A 14,850-nucleotide genomic window follows, 5' to 3' on the forward strand; every position below is an offset into this window, starting at 1 on the left:
TACAACTTTGCAATAGGAGCCGTGTTGGGTCAAAGATTCAATAAATTACCACATGTAATCTATTATGCAAGTAGAACTCTCAATGATGCACAACTCAACTACACCACTATCGAGAAAGAATTTTTAGCGGTTGTGTTTGCATTAGAGAAGTTTTGGTCCTACTTGATTGGATCGCATGTGATAATTTATACCGACCATTCGGCAATCAAGTATCTTGTTGGAAAGAAGGATGCTAAAGCTCGACTCATTAGGTGGGTTTTACTTCTTCAAGAGTTTGATTTGGAGATTAGAGATAAAAAGGGTACGGAAAACTTGGTTGCTGATCACTTGTCTAGACTTCCTAATGCAAAGAATGACGAAGGTCCAATTAATGAAAACTTCCCTGATGAGCAATTGTTTGCTATTTTTAGTGAGCCATGGTATGCAGATATTGTGAATTACTTGGTTAAGGTGCTACACCGGATCATTGGTCCAACCAAGACAAATACCGGTTTCACTCACAGGTAAAGTATTTCTTTTGGGATGATCCCTATTTGTTCAAAATTTGATCGGATCAGATTGTCCGACGATGTGTGCCCACCCATCGATTCTATCTTTTTGCCATGATCAAGCCTGTGGTGGCCACTTTAGTGCAAAAAAAACCGCGCACAAAGTTTTACAATGTGGTTTATATTGGCCAAGTCTTTTTAGGGATGCTTTTGCTTTTTGTAAGGCATGTAGATCTTGTCAATCGTTAGGAAGAGTTACAAAGTGAAATATGATGCCTCTCAACCCGATCTTAGTGGTAGAAATCTTCGATGTGTGGGGTATTGATTTTATGGGTCCGTTTCCTAACTCTTTTGGAAACTTGTATATTTTGTTAGGTGTAGATTACGTGTCTAAATGGATTGAAGCCATTGCTTGCAAATCCAATGACCACAAGGTGGTGGTCAAGTTTCTTAAAGAAAATATTTTTTCGCGCTTCGGTACACCTCGTGCCATCATTAGTGATAGGGGTAAGCACTTTTGTAATAGACCGTTTGAAGCTCTTATGAAGAAATATGGTATTACTCATAATTTGGCCACCCCTTATCATCCTCAAACGAGTAGTCAAGTAGAGGTTTCAAATAGGCAAATTAAGCAAATTAAGCAAATTTTGAAGAAGACAGTGAATCCAAACCACAAAGATTGGTCCATTAAATTAGTGGATGCCTTGTGGACTCATAGGACGGCATTCAAGACTGATCTTGGTCAGTTTCCTTACCGCCTTGTGTATGGCAAAGCTTGTCACCTCCCGGTTGAATTGGAACATAAAGCTTTTTGGGCTATTAAGAAACTAAACTCTGATTTGTCTTCTGCAGGTGTTCAAAGGCGATTACAACTTTCTGAATTGGAGGAGTTGCGCAATGAAGCATACGAGAATGCAAAGATCTATAAAGAGAAGACAAAAGCTTTTCATGACAAACATATTTTGAGAAAATCGTTTCAAGAGGGTGAAAAAGTGCTTCTCTACAATTCAAGATTGCATATCTTTCCAGGTAAGTTAAGATCCCGTTGGGATGGACCATATGTGGTTAATAAAGTTTTCTCCCATGGTGCGGTCGAGGTTCTAAATCCAAGCAATGGTGAGATTTTTAAAGTTAATGGTCAAAGATTAAATCCATTTATTAAGTTGTCAAAGCCGGATATGAAAGAGGTCATGGATCTCCATGAACCTTCCTATTCGAATCATGCCTAAACAAATACGGTACATACCCTCCTTTTTATTTTTAGTCCTTATATTTTTTTCTATTTTTAACGCATTGAGGACAATGCATAATTCAAGTATGAGGGGTAGCTTTTAGAAACTTTCTTTTCTAGTCTTTTCTATAGTTAAAGTTAGAAATTTTCTTTTCCTTTTGTTTTTTGGTATTTTTCTCAAATTAGAAAAACTTGGTATTCTTAAAAGGAAAGTTGTTTTCCTATTTTAAGAAAGAAAGTTAGTGGATATTTTAATTTTGAAATTTGAAAAATTAGAAAGAATACTTTCCTTTCTTAGTTTTATTTTCTTTTGGAATCTTTCTTTTAAAAGGATTTGAATAAGAAATAGAAATAGAAACTTGCTTTTTATATGGTATGGATAAAAAGGAAAGAAAGGTTGAAACAAAAGAAAGAAATAATGATTTTTAGAAAGTTGGCTTCTTGATTATAGTTTTGATTTGTAGCCTTTTTGACTTTAGCTATTAAGTCTGAAGAGTTTTTATGCCTAGTTCCTTAAAGCCAGCTGGCTTGAGAGCAACTGACTGAAAACTTCATACATGGGTCAATTAGAAAGCTTAATAAATCAAAGCATTGTACATAATCAAAGGTAAATATTGCACTCATCTGCATCAATGTCTATGACATATGCAAATCAAAGATTAGTCGGACACTGCTTAGTAGCGTGGGTGTCTGGTGCATGCCCTGCATGTCATTCACGCCAAAAGCAGTAGAGGATTACAAAAGTGAGTTCTATTCTTAGAAAGTATGGAAAAAGTGGAAAGTATGGTGGGCCATATAAATTTGTAAATTTTCTACGAAGTTTCCGAATCAAATTTCTTTTATGGTACGGTTACATTAGAAGCAAATTAAAGGGAGAAGAGTAGGAAAAATTCAAAAGAAGATTCCTTGATTGAAATATTTTTCTAATTTTTTCAACTTGGGATATGATGCAAAGTTTAAGTATGGAGGTACTCTTGTTCTTCTATTTTGAGTAATTTATTAAAGCAACAGGATTAGAAATTTTTGGCTTTACTCTATAGTGGGATTTGAAAAGAAAAGTTTATTTTTAGAATTTTGTGTGTATATTCACTGCAAACACTCACGAGACACAACTTGTCCACTAGGGTAACCTAGGGGTTTAAAGGCTTGTTGCACATGCTAAGTGCAATCGTGATTCCTACGAAAGTCAGTTAGGATTTTATTTTTGTTTAGTTTTTATTTTTGTTTATTTTCTTTTTGTATGCTTGAGGACAAGCAAAGCTTAAGTATGAGGGAATTTGATGAACACATTTATGTCTGAATGGTAGTGGTAGGAAACACGCATTTTTCTCATTTAATGCGGTGCTACTAAGGTATTTTGTGTGTTTCTGATGTTTCAGGGTTATTTATGAATTTTCATGGAAAATAGAGCTAAGAAAATGGGAGCACAACTCATTTATAACAATACCCATCATTTGAAGAATTCAGATCATCTTATGGCCCACCAATTGGTCGTTTCGAATAAGCCTTGGAAAATCATTTTAGGGGTGAAACCAATTTAAATGGCGAGCTATAAAATGGATGGCTCAGATTAGATCATGCATTTGATTGGTGGGATACAACCCACTTGTTTAATGTTCGGCCAAGCTTGATAGAAGGACCCCACCCACTAATTTTCTAGTATTCTTATTGTGGACCATCGTTTGTACGGTCTCGATTGTTCTTTGGAGTGATTTGAAAGGCACAATCCTATTTATCTAGCAGCCCATAGATGGACCGTTGGGATAGTTCCATGGTGCCCAAATATCTCTCTCATACGATAGAAAGTGAGCTTTGACCAACGTTATATGGGGCCCATTATTTTATCTAGAAATTGAACGGGGCATGGCCCATTTATGTGCAGCCAATTAATTGGACGGTTTGTGAGAGTGGATTGGAAGGGACTACCATGTATATTGAGGGCTAATCAAGCGAACGGTTTAGATCAATTAAATGGACAGTTGGGATCAACCACTAATGGGAGTAGCACATTGACATTATGCCCAACAATTGAATGGCTAGGATCACCACTTGAGAATAGCCCATTTACAATTGTAGCTCAGTAAATGGAGGGTTAAGATCATCCAACGTGTGGTTCAAATCATATGGAGTGAAATTTTTGTCCAACATATGAGTGGGTCCCACCCATATACGGCCACCCATTTTGGCGTGAATGGCATGAGTACAAATAATTTAAGATCTGTTGCTTTCTTTTTCTTTGCATGGATCAGATGAGAAATGGAAAGCCACCTACATGTGCATGCATAGTAAGAAAGAGAAAGAGAATGGAATATTACTAAAATAGAAAGAAAAGGCAAGCATTTGTTATAATTTAGAAAGTGGATTTTATGGTGACTTGCCATATTTTTTTTGGAATTCACGTCCAATTTGGGGAAAGCAATTCACCTAATGGCATGAGTCTAAGAAGGGTAGTCATCATTACATGCATGGTACATGCAAAAGTTAGAAAGTTTTCTTTATTTTTTGGCATGTTTGTTTGACTATGGAAACCAAGTTTGAATTTTTTTTTAGTATTTCACTTTTGGATATCTCTCTTTAGAAATTCATGGGATACTACTTTATGGGATATGTGAAAAAGGTGAGTGAAATAATATAAAAAAAAAGAGAAAGGAAGCTATAAGGAGTGGACATATCACTTTTGAATAAATATAAAGGAGTAATATTAGTCTATTTCCTCTCTTGGAGTCAATGTTGTAAGAAATTGGTGCAACTTTCTAAGGAAGAGGGAGGATTGAATTTTGAAACAAGGGGAAGAAAAATTATTATAAAGAGGGAAATAGGGGTGGTCAGCCAAGCTCTCTCTATCCTTTTACTTATTTTCTCCTCTCTCTACTTCTCCACCACTCTCAAGCTCTCTCACTTTTTCATATTTTTTTGGTTCTCTAGTTTGTAATACTTGGAATTTTCATCAACAAAGATCTCTCCCACTTGGAAATTTGGTTCAACACTATTCTTCTTCAAGTTTATGTTTCAGCACCGTCATATCTCTCGGCCAAGGATTCAATCATTGCAAAAAGACTAAGTGTTCTTTTATTTTTGTTCTTTCTTCAAAGAATTAGTTCAATGTATTTTTGTTTCAAATTCAATTAAAGTAGAGCTTTCTTTGTTTATTTAATGGCAATTCCAATTCCCCTCTCTATTTTCCGTGTTTCTTTCCTCTTCTCCATGAGTAGCTAGACCCACTATACCTAGGGTTTAGATGAAGCCATGGGGAAGGAGAAAGAGAAGTAATTAAAACAAGTAGATTATATAACAAATTATGTAGGGTTTTATTTTTGTACAAATCTCAATCATCCATGCCATTGGCTTTCCCCTTTCGTATGGATGATTGTTGATTGACAAAGATTAAATTCTATATAATTAATATAAATTAGAGGGTTAATTCGATTAAATACTCATAAATAATGACATCTTTTAGATCTTATTATTTATTGACTGTTTAGTTGGATTTTCAACCTAATTCAAATAATTGTTTTAATTAATCAATTTTATCCAAACCCATGGTGGATTTTAACCCTAAGTATTCTCTTATATTAAATTAAATTTTTTACACTATTCCAAATTACTTTTACAATTTTTCAATTTACTTAAGCCCTTAGAATTTGGATTTCTAATTAGATTAGATAAGTAGTTAATAAAGATCATTAGAATTTTGGTACACTTTGCCTAAATTAGGATTTTAAATCAAAAAGATCTTAGTTGAATTCGATTCTTAGATTGAATAGAATGCACGCTTATATATAGTGTTGGCTCCGAGGTCAAGTCCAAGAAAATCCTGAGATTTTGCCAGGCAACATTATATCATAGCTAGTATTCTAATCGGTACAAGAATAGGATTGACAACTAGATTTCTCTTCCCTGGGTTCGACCCGTATTTACACGATCCGTGCACTTGCGGTAATTTAATTTCTCAATCATCGACCGTACTAACTCCCGTTTTCAGAATTGTCAGCGTAGCGCCTTAATCTTTGGAGTTCTTGCACGTCATGTCATTCGTGGAGACTCCCGTGTTGCCCCGTTGGCTTTGCTTGGTATAGTAGACCAAATTAACAAAGGAAGGAATCATGTTCCTACTATGCTGGCAGAAACCTTTTCTGGACTGGACCATATTGATCATCAAAAAGTCCAAAATAGTTTCTATGGGTGTGTCAAACTGTTATACGTATGGCTTTGTGAAAAACTCACTTTCCTCTCGCCACAAAGCCACGATAAGTACACCCTGAAGCATTTTCCGTCCTGGCAACCAATGGCCAACCAACCGCAATCCATTGATGAGTGGTGTAATTGGTTGCAGCACGTGGAGGAAAATCAATTTCGTTGTGTGAGTCATCCGTGCTTACAAGTTATCACTAGCACTTATCCATATCCATTTGTGTATCTCATGGGTTTAGAAAAGTCAACCTTTTATGCACCAACTCGTTTGCTTCATCAGATCACGGGATATTCATGTCCTCCTGGAGCTGTAACACCTCCTCCTTGTGAAGAACTGTCTCATGATCTCATCAAGATCATTGTAGCTGCTTAGAGAAATAAAGTCGTGGAAAAGAGATTTGCCTTACTATCTAAGGTTCGATGTGGGGAATTACCGGAAAAGTTCGCGGGCATGAAGGCTCGGATTAGAGAGCCTTGAGGGTTCTTTTTCATGAAATTGTCATTTTAATTTCTTCAAATTTCATTGCAAAGAGTTACTTTCATACAATTGGAATCAGAAGTTAAAATTTTGGCAGTCATACCCACAGTTTAATTTGAATCAATGAAATGTGTTTGAGTTTCAGCTTATCTCTATTTGATCAGAATATTTTTTCCAATTATCAGTGTTTTAATCTAGTGTTTATACTTCCATCTCAGGATTCTAAAGGCGAGAAGTCATAGCTCCTAAGAAAACCATCATCTCAAAACCAGCCTGGTCCCGTCAGTCTTCTGATTCCAGGCTGAGTAGACAATCTTTGGGAAGGGGTTTTTATTGATCAAAAAGAAGAATCTACTTCAACCGATATGCCCTTAGGCACGGCCATACATAACATAGAAATCACACTTGGAAAGGGTGGACAATTAGCTAGAGCAGCAGGTGCTGTAGCGAAACTGATTGCAAAAGAGGGTAAATCGGCCACATTAAGATTACCATCTGGGGAGGTCCGTTTGATATACAAAAACTGCTTAGCAACAGTCGGACAAGTGGGTAATGTTGGGGTGAACCAGAAAAATTTGGGTAGAGCCGGATCTAAGTGTTGGCTAGGTAAGCGTCCTGTAGTAAGAGGAGTAGCTATGAACCCTGTAGACCATCCCCATGGGGGTGGTGAAGGGAGGGCCCCAATTGGTAGAAAAAAACCCACAACCCCTTGGGGCTATCCTGCGCTTGGAAGAAGAAGTATAAAAAGGAATAAATATAGTGATATTTATATTCTTCGTCGCCGTAAATAGTAAAGTAAATAGGAATATTGAAAATCGAATAGGATAAGTAATCGGTGGGCGAACGACGGGAATTGAACCCGCGCATGGTGGATTCACAATCCACTGCCTTGATCCACTTGGCTACATCCGCCCCTCCTCTCTCTCTAAAGCTAAAGGAGTCAATCTCCTTTAAAGGATACAATTTCTACCATACAATTAATTATTATTGTATTGAGTGTTTCTTATTGAGTCTTTCTTACTTTCTTTCATACTGAGATACATGGACATACAATACCAATAAAGTCATTTTTATTTTTAGGAACGTACATTAATTTCAGATTGATACAGAACGAAAGTATGATATTCGATCATGAACTAACCAACAATAATATTTTCTTAAGTTGAAGTAAATCAACTTTATTTCATAGTTTTATTTCATAAGTAAATAAAAAAAAAAGGAGTAATCAGCTGTGACGCGTTCACTAAAAAAAAATCCTTTTGTAGCTAATCATTTATTGGGAAAAATTGAGAAGCTCAACATGAGGGAGGAGAAAGAGATAATAGTAACTTGGTCCCGAGCATCTACCATTATACCCACAAAGATAGGCCATACAATTGCTATTCATAATGGAAAAGAACATTTACCCATTTATATAATAGATCGTATGGCGGGTCACAAATTGGGAGAATTCGCACCGACTCTGACTTTCCAGGGACACGCGAGAAACAATAATGGATCTTGTCGTTAATAAAGTGAAATAGGTGCTCGTCATTCATTGGTGGGAGGTAACCCTTATGTCAAAGTGGAGAAGGTGGAAGAGGAGCATGAAAAAGCATAGGAAGAAGAAGAGCTCTAGTACAGAAGTACAAGCTTTAGCTCAACATATATGTATGTCTGCTCACAAAGCACAAAGAGTCATTGATCAGATTCGTGGGCGTTCCTATGAGGAAACACTTATGCTACTAGAACTTATGCCTTATCGAGCATCTTATCCCATTTTAAAATTGGTTTATTCTGCAGCAGCAAATGCTAGTCACAATAAGGGTTTCAACGAAGCTGATTTAGTCATTAGTCAAGCCGAAGTCAATGGGGGTACTATCATTAAAAAGTTAAAACCTCGGGCTCGAGGACGTAGTTATCCGATAAAAAGACCCACCTGTCATATAAATATCGTTTTGAAAGATCAATCTAAAACGAAAACTGAACAAGATTTTCTTTTAGAGAATAAAGGTGTATTTAAGGATACTATAATAGAGAGATACCTAGAGAAAGAGAGAGAGAGATAAACTTCTGCCTCCTTCGGTTTCCGAATTGGAATAGAGATAAATAGATATATATAGAGAGAGAAAGAGATCGGGATAAATATGATATGGGAAAAAAAATAAATCCACTTGGTTTCCGACTTGGTGCAAACCAAAGTCATCGTTCCCTTTGGTTCGCACAACCCAAAAGTTATTCCAGGGGTCTCCAGGAAGATGAAAAAATACGGGATTGTATCAAGAATTATGTACAAAAAAATATGAGATCTGGTTCAGAAGGAATTGCACATATAGAGATTAAAAAAAAATCGACCTAATTCAGGTCATAATCTATATTGGATTCCCAAATTTGTTAATAGAGGGTCGAACGCGAGGAATCGAAGAATTACGGATCAATGTACAAAAGGGTTTGGCACCTCGATGTCGGCTCTTCGCCACCTGGGGCTGTAGTATGTTCCAAGGGTTGGGCTGTTCGCCCATTAAAGCGGTACGTGAGCTGGGTTCAGAACGTCGTGAGACAGTTCGGTCCATATCCGGTGTGGGCGTTAGAGCATTGAGAGGACCTTTCCCTAGTACGAGAGGACCGGGAAGGACGCACCTCTGGTGTACCAGTTATCGTGCCCACGGTAAACGCTGATTACCTTTGTCAAATTTTCGGGAAGCACTTTCTCCTATTCAACCTAACCCTAACACAATGGCTAATCCAGTGGACCCCATGATAGCTATTCAAGAGATGTTGAGAAATATGTGTCGAGATATAGCAAGGCTGAAAGATGAAGTAATTCATCTGAAAAATCAGAATACTGAAAAAGTCTCTACTTCTAGAGATCCTGCCATTCAACCTCCTCCGGCCATTTCTCCTAACCTCACCAGACCAGTCATCCCTCCCATAGAGATCGATCTGGAGGAGGAGCAATATGCCGAGGAATATTATGTCCCTCAGGTGAATAAGTGTGGACCCCAATCCCGAGGACGAATGGGCGAGGGACACGAGATCCCCACGCCTGTCCTCTAAGATCTCCACAATGTGAAGGAGAGCTCTACCAAGGAACTCTCGAAATGGTGCCACTCAAAGCATGGGTGGCGATATAAATGAGATACCACTCGATTCAAGGACTAGCCCGGAACCAAGATGTACCTATAACAAAGAAGAGTCGCCATCCAAAGAAGCAGGCCCTGGATCCCATGAAATACTCTGTTGCAACGGATAACCAGAGATACAAAAGTCCGTACCTGATGACGAATGGGGAAGGTGTTAAGCGCCCCCAATTCGCCCAAGTGCAAGCACATGGTCTCTTATGCCATTTTTAATTAATTTTGAAGAGTTTTGGGCTAAAATCATGTGAAATGGGAACAAGCATCCCCGAGAAAATGTCTATCTAAGCATGCATGACCCGGGGATGGGCAAAAGAAAATAAACATCCAAATCCTAACTCACCGCATCTAATCCTAACCCATCACATATAGGAAAGCAGTAACATCCGCACGCACAGCTACAGCTAAGCAGATAATCAAGATAAGATGAATAAATGCTACAACTAAGCAGGTGAGAGGACAAATAAGCACAGTAGTAAACTACCAAAGCAATAGAATAAACACACTAGCATGCGAACCTATGTAAGAGATAATGCTAAGAAAATAATAATCAATCTCATGCTAGGAAAGTAAGCAAGCTAACAGTAGCACATAAGAAGTCAAAGATAAACACACAATGAGCTAAAAGATCCAGGGAAAGAAATGAATCAGAAAATCAACGGTACATGAAGACCAAGAATACCAGGGAAAAAGAAAAGGGAACATACGATAGGCTCAGGGAACGATTCTAATGAATCAAGCTCAGCGATCCTGATCCGCTAAAGATCGGATGAGTCTCACGATCGTCACAGCCTATCGTTGGGCTCAGCGAGAACAATCCCTGTGAAGGGGCCACGCTACGTCGTCGCCCGTCCCAAACCCCGATAAAACGTCGGAAAATCGATAAAACTGGAAAACCACGATCGAAGTCGGAAATGAAAGGAATGCTCCGAGTGACCTGGTAATCATTCATCCTTGCCCATTTTGATTTTGGGTGTGAAATGTTTGAAAGATTTTTTTTTTTAGAAAATGCTTGAATGATTTTTTTTGAAGGGTTTAAATGATTTTATTTAAAAGTTTGACTGAACTTGGGATGACGGTCCCAAGCTGCCTACGTACCCTGTAGAAAGGGATCAAGCCAACGTAGTTCGAAACAGCTTTTCGAAAAACGCTTTGAGTGCTTTTAGATGTTTTTTGTTGTTTTAGGATTTTTGTTTTTTTATTTTTATGTATTGTTATCCCTTTTGATTGAAAGGGGGTTTTGGCTCAAGAGGTTGCCGTCCGTCATCGCCTAAACCCGACAAAGTGCTCCTAAAATCGATGGGACCTCGAAATGCAAAGAGAATCCCGAGGAACGCGTGAAAAGAAAAACCCGAAAAAGATAGAACCCCTAAACCCCATAGGCAGCAATGGTTCTAAAGAAGATGGAATCTCTAAACCCCCTAAAAAATCCTACGGCAAGAAACGGGACAAGAAGGGTAAGGCAGGTGACAAGCATGCACTTATCAACGGTTTTACATAGAGATCGCGACAAGATGTCTTTTTACCCAACACCTATGAATTACAGCCCGCTAACAAAACTGCCCCTAAACTCAAAACACGGAAGAGGATAGCTAGGATTTAACATTTAACAAACTTGTCTCATCTTCTTGATTATAATCGCCACAACCTGATGTTAAACTAGACCCATGCTGAAACTTTGCACCTCATCTTCAAGCTCAAGAGACTTCTATGGAATATTAGAATCTGTTGACCAAATTTTTTTCTAAAAGACCAGAAAACTGGTGAAATCATTAAACGCGATTGTGCTAATATCCAACGCGAGGAATCAATGTCCACACCAAGTATGAAGCTATAGCATTGTGCCATTATTGGAGTATAGCAGCGAGGTATCAGCTCCTTATAATGGTGCTGTGGAAATGGTATTAGCTCAAACATTTTCCCATGATTACACTAGCACCCTATGTCCTTTATTAAGGCAGCCAAAACTGCTATTATCCTGACAGGAACAAAGGCTGGGAAGTCAACCAAGATAGCAAAGACACGCCGATTTGCTGCAACTATTAACACTTGGCAGTGTTGTTGTCAAGAGTTTAAACTGAGCTACTGATGTGAGGACTATCTTACTTCAAGAGATGTACAAGACTTCAAGTTTCGCTACAGACACAGACATTATAGCTTGTTACTGTATCACAACAAAAAAAATCTAAAATGCCAATTGGAGTTGTGAAGACAAGCATAGATTATGTAACCATTGAACATGATTGAGCTGATGTCATTTTATATGCAAAGCAATCTTGATCTTGGCATGTTTTCAAACATGGCTATACCCATTTTGTCTCTTAAAAGAATAAAAAATAACCAAAGATGGGGCTCTTGAATTACTTTTGGGTAGAAACTTAGGGACTAAAAATACAGTAATACGACCCAACCCCTTTGCTTGAACCTGAAACCAAACAAAACTGCCCCTATATGTTGTTACGCTTCAATTTTTTTTGCACCAAATTCCCTTACCTCCTTCACTTGACACAACCACGAAAAATCATCACGATTTCTAACAAGAACGGATTAGGAAAAATCCAAGATGACAAGCTAATTGACCAAATAAATCTGATAAAATAAAGGGATACAAACAGGTAATCAACCAAGAAAATTACATATTATAAACTTACCTAATCACTTTGATTTGCATCCCAAAGACAAATTAAACAACGAGGAAGAGGATTACCTGGACTTGATTTGAAGTTACGGCTAGATTTCTCTTCTTCTTCTAGTCTTTTGCTGAAATCTTCATTTTCCTCTTTGGCAATCTTAATAATACAAACGTTCTAAACTCATTTCTTGAACTCTATTTTCTTTTGCAGCCCCAAACAAGAGAGCATCGAGGGTGAGAAAGAGATGAAATGGGCGATGGATTTTGGGTTTTTTGGGTCAAGGAAATGGGAATCGATGCACTTGTCGAGTGGCTGGAATTGATGATGATGAAGGCCTTGTCTCAAATGAAGGTGAGATGGGTTTAGAGCATTTCAAATGAAGGAGAAAGAGGTTGATGAAAAGGATGGTTGGGTCTGAGATGGGGGAAGAGAGGTGGAGATGGGTTTGAAGAAGTGGGTATGGTGGTGAATCTGAAAATGGGTTTAGTTTGGATCTTTGGGGAAATGGGTTTGGATAATAGAATGAGCTTCGAAGCTGTTGTTGGGGTGATGAAAATGATCATGGTGGAGAGATTCGGTGGTAGTGGTGGCTGATTTGAGGATGGAGAGGGGAAATCGAAGTGGGTTTCAAGAGGGAAAAGAGATGGGGATGGTCGGAGTTAATGGAGATTTGCCGGAGGGAATGGTCGGAGAAGACGAAGTGGCCGGCAAAAATGGTGGCTCTGATGTGGGTTTGGGTAATCTCTGGTTTCGCAGAGAAGGGTTATTACTACTGATTTGGGTTTGAAAACAAAGGAGCTAGTGAGGGAGGTTGCAAAAGGAGGTGGTGGTGGCGATGTTTGAAGGTTGAAGATGGTGGTGGTGATCGGATATGGGGGTGTGGGTTTCGGATCCAAAACAGAGGACAAAATGGCAAACGTAAATGGTGGAAATGAAGGTTGAACAAAGGAAGAAGATGAGGCTATGGTGGCTGGTGGTGGCTGGTGGTGGCGCGGTGGAGATGGACGGAGGTGGTGTTCGATGGAGGTGGTGGATTTGAGGATGGTGGTGAAGATTGGCCGGCGGATCTGGTCGGAGGTAGAGATTTGCAGAGGTGGGTTTTGATTTGGGTTAGGAGGTAAACAAAAAAAAAAAAAACGAGCTCTGTTGAGGGTTGGTACCGGAATCCGGTTGCTGGATTCCGATGGCCGAGGTTGGAAGAAGGGTTTGATGGGATTTGGGGTAGGAAAATGGTGGAGGATGGTGGTGGTGGATGACGGTGGTTCGGCCAGTCTCCTTCTCCTTCCTCTCTCTGCTTGTTTCTTGCGGCTGCCCTCCAAATCTCCTCTGCTACCCCTTTTCTCTTTTTTTTTTAGAAAACTCTCACCCTTCTTTCCCACGAGACTTGCTATTTTTATAGCTAGGGTTGCCACCCTCCTCTAATCTCAGCCATCCATTTCCTTCCTTTCTTGATCCTATGGCCCTTGATTCCTTATCCCTCTTACCCTAATTCTATCCTAGAAACCCTAAACCTAGAGTGTCTAGTTGATCCAAGCCCTACACCTCCTCTCTTTAATCTAATGGCCTGTGCTTGTGGCTTGCATAGGAAGCAATGTCCATTTTACTAAATACCCTAAGGAGAAGGCAATTTTACCCTCTTGCCACTATACCCTACTTGGCTTTTCTTCTCTTAAAGGGAATGGTATATTATTCCCTCTCTCTTCTCCAAGCAACCCCAAGCTAGCTAATTCACTCCCCTCCTGCTTAACATGGGAAAGTGATTTAACACACGCACGCTTCGATAAATGCACTCCTAGGGATATTAGCAGCCTCTTAGGGATTTTGCAATGCAGTGGGTAGGTACCATTTTGAGTTTTCTCTGCACTTAGGGCCCACCTCCCTCAGGAATTCCGGGATTCGGCTTTGGAATTTCATTCGAGAATTTATTCGATTTCAGAGATTTATTCGATTTTGGGGAAAACGGTCCGGTCAAAATGGGGTGTCTACAATAAGGAAAAAGAGTTGTTTGATATGTATGAGAAGATGGCTCGTGACATTGAGAGCATGAAGGTTCAAGGTTCCAAGGGGTTTGATATTTCTGAATTCCTGATATCCCTCGGTGCTATATTCCCACCTAAGTTCAAGGCACCAGACTACGATAAGTATGATGGAACTGGGTGTCCAAGAAACCACGTCATGTGGTTCATCACTCTCTCTCAGCAGCATGGCCTAAATCGAGAGCAGATGGCCCAGTTGTTTCCCATGTCTCTTACAGGGGTGGCCAAAAGATGGTTTTTGATGTTGAAACCCGAAGAGAATAGGACATTGGAAGAGATCTCTAACCGGTTTGTCGAACAATTTTCTATGGAAGAAGGGATAGAGGTTACTAAAAGAGATCTGAAGCAGTTGAAGCAGAATCCTTAGGAGACTTTCACATCATTCATGAGGCGCTAGAGGCGCAAGTCTGCCCAACTGAGCCAGAGAATGTCAGAAGAGGACCAGATAAAGTTAGTCCTCAAGAGCTTGTCTCCACAGTACTTCCACTTCTTGGCACCGCAGCACTACCAGAATTTCGATCATTTAATCAAGACTGGCACCCAGACCGAGGATGCTATTGCCAAGGGCCTTAGAGCCAAGACTTTGTCTGATGCCCGAGAAGGAAAGAGGCCTATGATCCAACCAAAGGAAGTCCATGCGGTCAATTATACCAGACCCGTAGCCAAACCTTTTGCAG

At 39.3% G+C, this 14,850-nt stretch overlaps 1 long non-coding RNA gene across 1 annotated transcript in view; it reads right to left on the reverse strand.

Annotated features, from left to right (window-relative positions):
* The window catches only part of LOC143887774 (uncharacterized), a 30,069-nt gene extending 16,576 nt beyond the window's left edge, over window positions 1-13,493 (reverse strand). The window contains exon 1 of the long non-coding RNA XR_013254368.1: window positions 12,212-13,493. This is a non-coding gene — a long non-coding RNA (uncharacterized LOC143887774). The remainder of the gene's footprint in view (window positions 1-12,211) is intronic.
* Between the last annotated feature and the right edge of the window lie 1,357 nt (window positions 13,494-14,850).

This window comes from Tasmannia lanceolata, unplaced genomic scaffold (assembly GCF_043159265.1).
Source record: "Tasmannia lanceolata isolate RefF3 unplaced genomic scaffold, GAP_Taslan_0.1 ptg000012l, whole genome shotgun sequence".
Lineage (NCBI taxonomy): Eukaryota > Viridiplantae > Streptophyta > Magnoliopsida > Canellales > Winteraceae > Tasmannia > Tasmannia lanceolata.